At 42.7% G+C, this 8,652-nt stretch overlaps 1 long non-coding RNA gene across 1 annotated transcript in view; it reads right to left on the reverse strand.

Moving 5' to 3' along the window:
• Window positions 1-6,309: 6,309 nt before the first annotated feature.
• Window positions 6,310-8,652, reverse strand: part of LOC139026863 (uncharacterized) — a 12,585-nt gene continuing 10,242 nt past the window's right edge. Inside the window, exon 3 of the long non-coding RNA XR_011478809.1 lies at window positions 6,310-6,373. This is a non-coding gene — a long non-coding RNA (uncharacterized lncRNA). The remainder of the gene's footprint in view (window positions 6,374-8,652) is intronic.

The raw sequence follows: 8,652 nt of genomic DNA on the forward strand, positions 1-8,652 counted from the left end.
ACAAATGATATTGGGCCCGACCCGAACTGTCTAATATTTCTCTCTTCCTCTCTCCCTCCACCTTTCTTTTTCATTCATTCTCTTCGTTTCTCCCTCCACCTCTTCATCTTCCTGAGTTGTTTACTAGCTGCTGTACAGCTTCATATCTTGCCTCCTCTTCTCTCTGCGCTGCAGTAGTGCCATACGTTGTCTGATCTGGGGTACTGCTTGCAAGTCCACGGACTGAATTTTCTTATTTTCGTAAAACACCAATCAGCAGTAGAAATAATCTCATACGCACACACCACACACACACACACACACACACACACACACACACACCACACACACACACACACAACACACACACACACACACACACACACACACACCACACACACACACAACACACATAATGTGTGGATGGTAAACCAGTGTGATTCCAGGAGGAGGTTTTGTGTGATCTAACAACATCTCAGATGAAGGATGAACAGATTATTCTCTACTAGATCCCAACGAGACATTTCAATGTCTATTAAACCAAACATGTAATTTACAATTATCTAAACCAAAATATGTATTTTCAAAGTGTTTTTAATCCCTCTTTTGCGGGGGGGGGGGTCACAGTAAATATCTCTGTCAGGATATTCTATATTAGATCACAGTAGATTCCTGTCATGATATTCTATATTAGATCACAGTAGATCTCTGTCAGGATATTCTATTTAGATCACAGTAGATTCTCTGTCAGGATATTCTAATTAGATCACAGTAGATCTCTGTCAGGATATTCTATATTAGATCACTGTAGACTCTTTGTCAGGATATTCATAATTAGATCACAGTAGATCTCTCTGTCAGGATATTCTATATTAGATCACAGTAGATCTCTCTGTCAGGATATTCTATATTAGATCACAATGGATAAAATCAAATCAAACTTTATCTGTCACATGTACCAAATACAACAAGTGTTTTTACCGTGAAATGCTTACTTACAAGCCCGTAACCAACAGTGCAGTTCAATAAGAGTTAAGAAAATATTTACTAAGTAGACTAAACTAAAATAAAAAGTAATAATAAAAAGTAACACAATAACAATAACGAGGCTATATACAGGTGTCACCGGTACCGAGTCAGTGTGCAGGGGTATTTGTATTTATTATGGATCCCCATTAGCTACTGCCAAAGCAGCAGCTACTCTTCCTGGGGTCCAGAAAAATGAAGGCAGTTTATACAATTTTAAAACATTAGAATACATTCACAGATTTTACAACACACTGTGTGCCCTCAGGCCCCTACTCCACCACTACCACATATCTACGGTACTAAACCCATGTGTATGTAGAGTGCGTATATTATCGTGTGTGTGTAACGGATGTGAAATGGCTATCTAGTTAGCGGTGATGCGCTATAATAGCCTTTCAATCGGTGACGTCACTTGCTCTGAAACCTTGAAGTAGTGGTTCCCCTTGCTCTGCAAGGGCCGCGGCTTTTGTGGAGCGATGGGTAACGTTGTTGATGTGTGCAGAGGGTCCCTGGTTCGAGCCCGGGTATGGGCGAGGGGACGGACGTAAAGGTAAACTGTTACGTGTGTGTGTGTGTGTGTCTGTGCCAATGTTTGTGTCTTCACAGTCCCCGCTGTCGTGTCTTTGGCATCATTAAACTGAAGACTGTTAGTTTATCAAATCGATTCTCTGTTATTTAATAACTAACTAAATAATCACAGAAATGCATAAAACAGTAGATGTGGTTACAAGGAAATGACAGTGGATGTGCCCTAGTGGGCTAAACCGGTATGGCGGCTTGGTGGACAAAAGGGAAGTGGGTGTAGATTGAGAAAGGCGGGAATTACGCAAATGAATCACTACACACTTGATAATTCTAACAATTTAAATGCTAATCCTTTGCACATGAACGCTCACTCATTCGGGAATAATTGCAATCAATACATATATTTACGCTCAGTGCGTCATCGTGCTCTCTTTTGGAAAGTTTGTTTCTGTTGGAGAGTTTGTCCGCCCTCTCTCGCTCTCTCTGCCGTTGTTAGAATGGATGGTTCAGAGTAACATTCAGCAATGTTGTTATAGAATAGATGTTTCGGCGGTTGTCGGTCTTCGCATTCACGGGTACATATTTACTAGCTGCAGACTAATAATTAGTATCAAAGAGTAGCTCTTATTCTGTCGGATCAATAGTCTCAGAGTTTAACCACGTGGTATGGTTACAAGATTGAGCAATCTACCCTTAGCTTATACTCAGGTTTATGGTCTGTCCTCAAACCTTAGCCCTCTCGGTTATCGAGGTAAGCTGGTCTCTCCTCAAACCTTAGCCCTCTCGGTTATCGAGGTAAGCTGGTCTCTCCTCAATTCTCACTAACCTTAGCCCCTCTCCGGTTCATCAGGTAAGCTTTGGTTCTCTCCTCAAACTTAGCCCTCTCGGTTATCGAGTAAGCTGTCTCTCCCTCCAACCTCAGCCTCTGGTTACGAGTAACTGGTCTCTAGTCAAATCAGAACATGAATATGTTCATTCCAATCCTGGGAGGTGCGATAGAAATTCCTTTTCTCTTCTATGAAAACTCCCTCTCTCTCTATATGTGGCCATGAGGAGAGACACTCCTCCAGAAATTTATGAATCGCTGCTAACCAAGACCTGTGGTAGGCCTGAGAGAGCAGAAGGAAATGTTACTCTCTATCCCCAAAGAGTAGTAACCGTATCACAGACCGCTGGTCCCTAGAGTGTTTTTTTAAATCTTTTTTTGAAATCAAATTCTTACTGCTCTTCGTCAAGTTTACTTTGGAGTGACAGAGTTCCATGTAGTCCATGCTCTATGTAGTACTGTGTGCACCTCCCATAGTCGTCTGACTTGGGGACTTGTAGAAGAGAACGTCCTTTTTTGGCCAATGTTTTGTGCGGTATGCATGGGGCGAGACTGTTGCAGTATTTAAACAGACCTCTGGTGTGCATTCTGGGGGTACCTGGCAGTGTCTAGCGGTCTCATATTTAGACAGACCTCTGGTGGCATGTCTTGTGGGGTATGCATGGGTTCTGAGCTGTGTGCCAGTATTTAGGACAGCAGCTCCGTGTATTCAACATAGCCCACTCTATAACAAAACAAGTACGTGATGAAGTCAATCTCTCCTCACTTTGAGTCAGGAGAGATTTACATTAATATAGCTCTCCGTGTACATCCAAGGGCCAGCCGTGCTGGCCCTGTTCTGAGCCAATTGCAATCTTCCTAAGTCCTTTTTTGTGGCCCTGACCACACGACTGAACAGTAGTCCAGGTGTGACAACTAGAGCCGTACAGTGACCGTCTGTGTAGTGCTGTTAAGAAGGCAGAGCAGCGCTTTATTATGGACAGACTCTCCCCATCTTAACTACTACTGCATCAATATGTTTGACCCATGACAGTTACAATCAGGTACTCCAACAGTTAAGTCATCTCAACTTACTCAATTTCCACAAGATTTATTACAAGATTTATTGAGGTTTAGGGTTTAGTGAGTGTTTTGTTCCAAATACAATGCTTTTAGTTTTAGAAATGTTTAGGGCTAATTATCCTTGCCACCCACTCTGAAACACTGCATCTCTTTGTTGAAGTGTTGGTCATTTCAGTCTGTAGTAGCTGACTGTATAAGTTGAGTCATCTGCATACATAGAAACTCTGGCTTTACTCAAAGTCAGTAGAATGTCATTAGTAAAAAATTAAAAAGCAAGGGGCCTTAACAGCTGCCCTGGGGAATCCGGATTCTAACTGGACATGCCACTGACTTTGAGTAAAGCCAAGATTGTTACCCCAGGAAATCTTAAGTCTTTATTACATAGAGCCGGAAGAACTATTGGATAAAAGAGCAATGTCAACTTACCAACATTATGACCAGGAATACGACTTTCCGAAGCAGATCCTCTCTTCGGACCACCACCCAGGACAAATGGATCTAATCCAGCAGCTGACCGAAAACAACGGTGATGTAGAGGGGGTAGACGGAGCTGTCTTCTGGTCAGGCTTCGAAAACAGACACATCATCCCGCTCCCATGTATACTACTCGCCAATGTCCAGTCTCTTGACAACAAGGTAGACGAAATTCGAGCGAGGGTTCTTCCAGAGAGACATCTGAGATTGTAACATTCCTGTTTCACGGATACATGGCTCTCGGACATGCTGTCGAAAATCAGTTCAGCCACCGGGCTTCTCCAAGCATCACGCCGACAGAGATAAACACCTCTCTGGAGAAGGAAGGCGGGGGGTGTATGCTTTGATTAACACCTCTTTTTGTAATCATAACAACATACAGGAACTCAAGGTCCTTCTGCTCACCCGATCTAGAATTCCTTAAAATCAAATGCCGGCCATTCTACCTACCAAGATAATTCTCGTACAGTTATAGTTACAGCGTGGTACACCCCCCCCCTAAGCGAAACAAACAGGCGTTTCATGGTTTACCTTGTACTCAGCCTGTAAAGGTGTTTCATGTTTCACACTTAGGTTCAGGTACCTGTATTAACGTGTGTTTTCATTGTTTCACTTGTATTCAGGGTCATGCTAAAGACTGTAGTTTTCATGTCATTCAACTGTAGTGTTCCTGTATCAAGTGTAAAGGTTTATTATCATTAAGTTCATGTATCGAGAGGTCTGTATTCAAGAGCTGTTTTCATGTCTCAGCCTGTAGTTGTCATGACCTTGTTAGGCGAACGTGTTCTGTATCAGCCTGGTAAGGTTTACCTATGTTATTCAACTGTACAAGGTCGTTTCATGTAATTCAGACTGTAAAGAGTGTTTCATGTATTCAGACTGTAAAGTTGTTTCATGTATTCAGGCTGTAAAGGTGTTTTCATGTATTACAGACTGTAAAGGTGTTTCATGTATCAGACTGGTACAGGTGTTCATGTATCAGGCTTGTAAAGGTGTTGCTAGACAAGGAACTCTGGCGTGTCTCAAATGGCGCATTATTCCCTTACTGAACCTTATCGAGAGAGTCACAGGTGACTCTGATTGACAGGGAAGATCCCGCTACACGAAGGAATAGTGGGCCTCTGTTAGATATGAGTATTTATTTGGGTTTAAATGTGAAGGAAGCGGCGAAGCAGCGTAACAGCAACGTGTAATAAAACAGTACGATACTGGTCGTGTGTATCGAATTTTGTATTTTAAATGAAAACTTTATTGGTTGTTACAGTTTCAATGATCCTAAAGGCTACAGGCCTTGGCGGTCAACTACAGAGTTATTTAATCAGCTGGTGAGATTATATTAACGTATTAAAAGTATATTGGAACACGTGGAAGAATTCCAATTCTATACATCATTATAGAAACGCTGTTACTTGCCACATTCTGGGCTGTATTCATCAGTCACAAACAGCACAACATGTTCTGTAACGGAAACAGGCTTCAGGTTTTGTCAGTGTTTTTCTGTTGTTGGGATGCTATAGATGAAATGTTATTCAGACAAAATCATCCAAATTCTATATACATTAGATTAAACGTATCAGGCATTCCCGAAGTCCCTCAAGCATCTACAACAACTGGAATGAATTATACGGCTCCGGACACGACAACATGCAAGTGTGTGTCTAATATTCAGATGAAGGCAAGTAGTTCAGATTTGGAGCTATTTTTTTTTTTTTTTCCAATTCCAATTTAGGGTAGGAACCTGATCCAATACGTTACGTCCCAATGATGATATCGCAGTAGATCTGATACCAATACTTTTACGCCACTGCGACTGAAGATATCGCATCCCTGTATCTGGCCCAATTTATGGCGTCTGAGAGCCTCAGTGGCCGCTGCCCATGCTATCTGCCATTTTGAAGTAGTCCATTTTCTTCTTTACTCTCTATGTTGGTAACAAATCTAAAAAAAGGTGCACCACTGCCCCCTGAGGGTGTTGTCTGAACAGGTTTAAGAAAGAACAAGGTGGTTGAATACTGCCCCTGGAGGGTGTTGTCTGAACAGGTTATAAAGACAAGGTTGGTGATTTCTGCCCTAGAGGTGGGTTGTCTGAACAAGGTATAAAGACAATGTTGGTGAATTTACTGCCTCCTGGAGGTTGTTGTCTGAACAGTATAAAGACCAAGGTTGGTGACTTCTGCCCCCTGGAGTTATGGAATGTTTACTCACAGTATAAATTAATGTGGCTGTCCTCGTTGATGACCGGGTGGGGGGGGAGCCGGATGGAATCATGTGATCTTCATTAACCCATAGCGAAGTCCCACCCAGTTGGACTACTTCACAACCTCTGTACGCAGCGGACACTGATCCTAGATCTGTACCTAGGGGCAACTGATCCTAGATCTGTCAGGCGTGAAACTGATCTAGATCTCGTCCCAAGGAAACTGATCCTAGCCTCTGTACCCAGGGGAAACTGATACTATATCTGGTACCCAGGGGAAACTGATCCTTAGCATTGTACCAGAGGGAAAACTGATCAGACTCGTACTAGGGAATGATTTAGGATCTGTACCCCCAGGGGAAGCTGGATAGCTTCAGATCTGTGCTACCTCCCCAGGGGAAACGATTTTGCTGATCCAGATCTGTGTAACAAACAAACCTCATCTCAGGGATGTTGTGAAACGGAATTTTCCTATATCCTCTAGATCCTGTAAACACCGGCCACACCCACGATTCGGGGGGACTTTGATCGCTAAGATCTCTGTTAAAACACCCCACCTTAAACCCCCCCCATCCAGCAATATGTTCCGTTTTAAGTGTTTACAGTGATTAGACACAAATATAGAAATTATATTAGCTCATTCACAGATCGGAGGCAAGAAAACACAACATAACCTATTTATCGTTGATTGCTCCACGCGTCCTCAAGCATAAGTTCTCTAACAAAAAGGACAATTATGCTAAAAATGAATCACTAACCTTTGACTAAATTCATCAGGTGACAGTCTATACATCATGTTTATACAATACATTTATGTTTTTTTTCGATCGTACCTACCCCCAAATGTGCATATTTAGAGCTGCAATTCGCCTGGTATAAACTTGTGGAATATGGTAGCAACAATTCACGGACAAAAAAAATCCTCCGGAAGATATTGTAGGAAAGCGAATTTTCCCAAACTATTGTCTGGTCTATAATTAAATCAATGACTCATCTTAGGAATATTTCTCTCATTTTAACCTTTACTAAATCCACATACATTGTTGTAACTCGCACCTATACAGAAACAAAGCTAAAACACGCGAGGGAGGGAAAGGAGAGAGTAATTTCGACCCTAGTACAGATTCTAGGGTCCTGGATGTGATAGCAGATCAGTTCCCTCCGGGTACAGAGATCAGTAGACCAACTGGTTCTTAATGTAACCGCTGTTATGGATTTTTTAAAAATATAATTTAACTAGCAACATAACATTCAATGCAGCATTTAATTTTGTTGCCGAGCACCGGTCAAACGATGGCCTCTTACATCAAAGGTTCCCCCGGTACACAGGAATTCTATTCTCCGGATCCCGCCTTGTTATGTTTGCATCCCGATCAGCGATATAACTTCACACCATAGAAAATAGGATCGAAACTTAAACATGCATAGGCAAATACAAGTAATATGTGTCTTACTCTTTTTGCTGAGGCTTCCCATCAGATAATGTTGTGTTGCATCAGGAGTCCTTGGTCCAGAATACTCGTTGTTCGGTGTTTTTTAAAAGAATGTCCATTACTTCTGTCGAAGTTAGCTATACCAATCCCCTTCTCCCCTTGGCTACTCCACTCCCGTGGGCGACCGGCCATGCCCCCATCCCCAACCTCTTTGGCCGCAACAGAACGCGAAATCCATAACAGTCCCAATCAGAAATCGTTGAATAAACTGATACACCCATCGGTTTGAAATCTAACTTTATGGATGTTTGTCTCATCCATGCTACATCAAGATAACAACCCCAACCAACCCCCCCCACTAGCAACACTCAGAGCCGGTCCACCGCCAATTCCCGCTTTTTCGCGCCTCTGTCATCTTCCACTTTTCCCTCTCCCCCCCTCCCGCGTACCCCCCCCCCTCCTTCTCCCGCCCCCCCTCGACCGCTCAGGAACCCTTGGGAAAATATTTTTTTGGGCTTTTTGTAACACTTACCAAGAAAGGCCTTAGAAGTACAAACCCAATTATCTAGAGAGTTGGAGAACGTGATCCCTTCAATATCCTGGATTCTTAGCGCAGTCCAGTTCAGTTTTCGCCCTGGATAACGGGATGGCTAGGACAGTACCTCACCTTACAGATCTAAGGACGACAAAGTACCGGAGGAAGATCACCCGCCCTCCAAAAGTCTTATCGGTGGGCTCAGATCAAGCGGTAGAACCCGCTCATTCAAACCTATCCAGCTGCTGTTGACATTTCTAGTGGAAGGCGTATGAAGTGCATACATAATCGTTAATAAAAGCAGTTGATAGGCAGGTTTTCCTGAAATAGAGCCTCGTTTTCAGATTTTTCACGTGCATTCCTATACTGGAGTTTGCTGGCCAAATGAGTTCTGTTTTTAACTCACTAGATATATTCAAACGACAGTTTTTAGCAAAACTACTGAGTGTTTTCTATCCAATACAATGCATATGTTGGTATGATCTTCCGAACGAGTACGAGGCCGTTTAGATTTGGGCACGATTTTTTCCAAAAGTGAAACAGCGCTCCCTATTGACACGAAGTTAACAGCATGATCATTACGCAGGGATGC

This window comes from Salvelinus sp. IW2-2015, unplaced genomic scaffold (genome assembly GCF_002910315.2).
Source record: "Salvelinus sp. IW2-2015 unplaced genomic scaffold, ASM291031v2 Un_scaffold6122, whole genome shotgun sequence".
NCBI lineage: Eukaryota > Metazoa > Chordata > Actinopteri > Salmoniformes > Salmonidae > Salvelinus > Salvelinus sp. IW2-2015.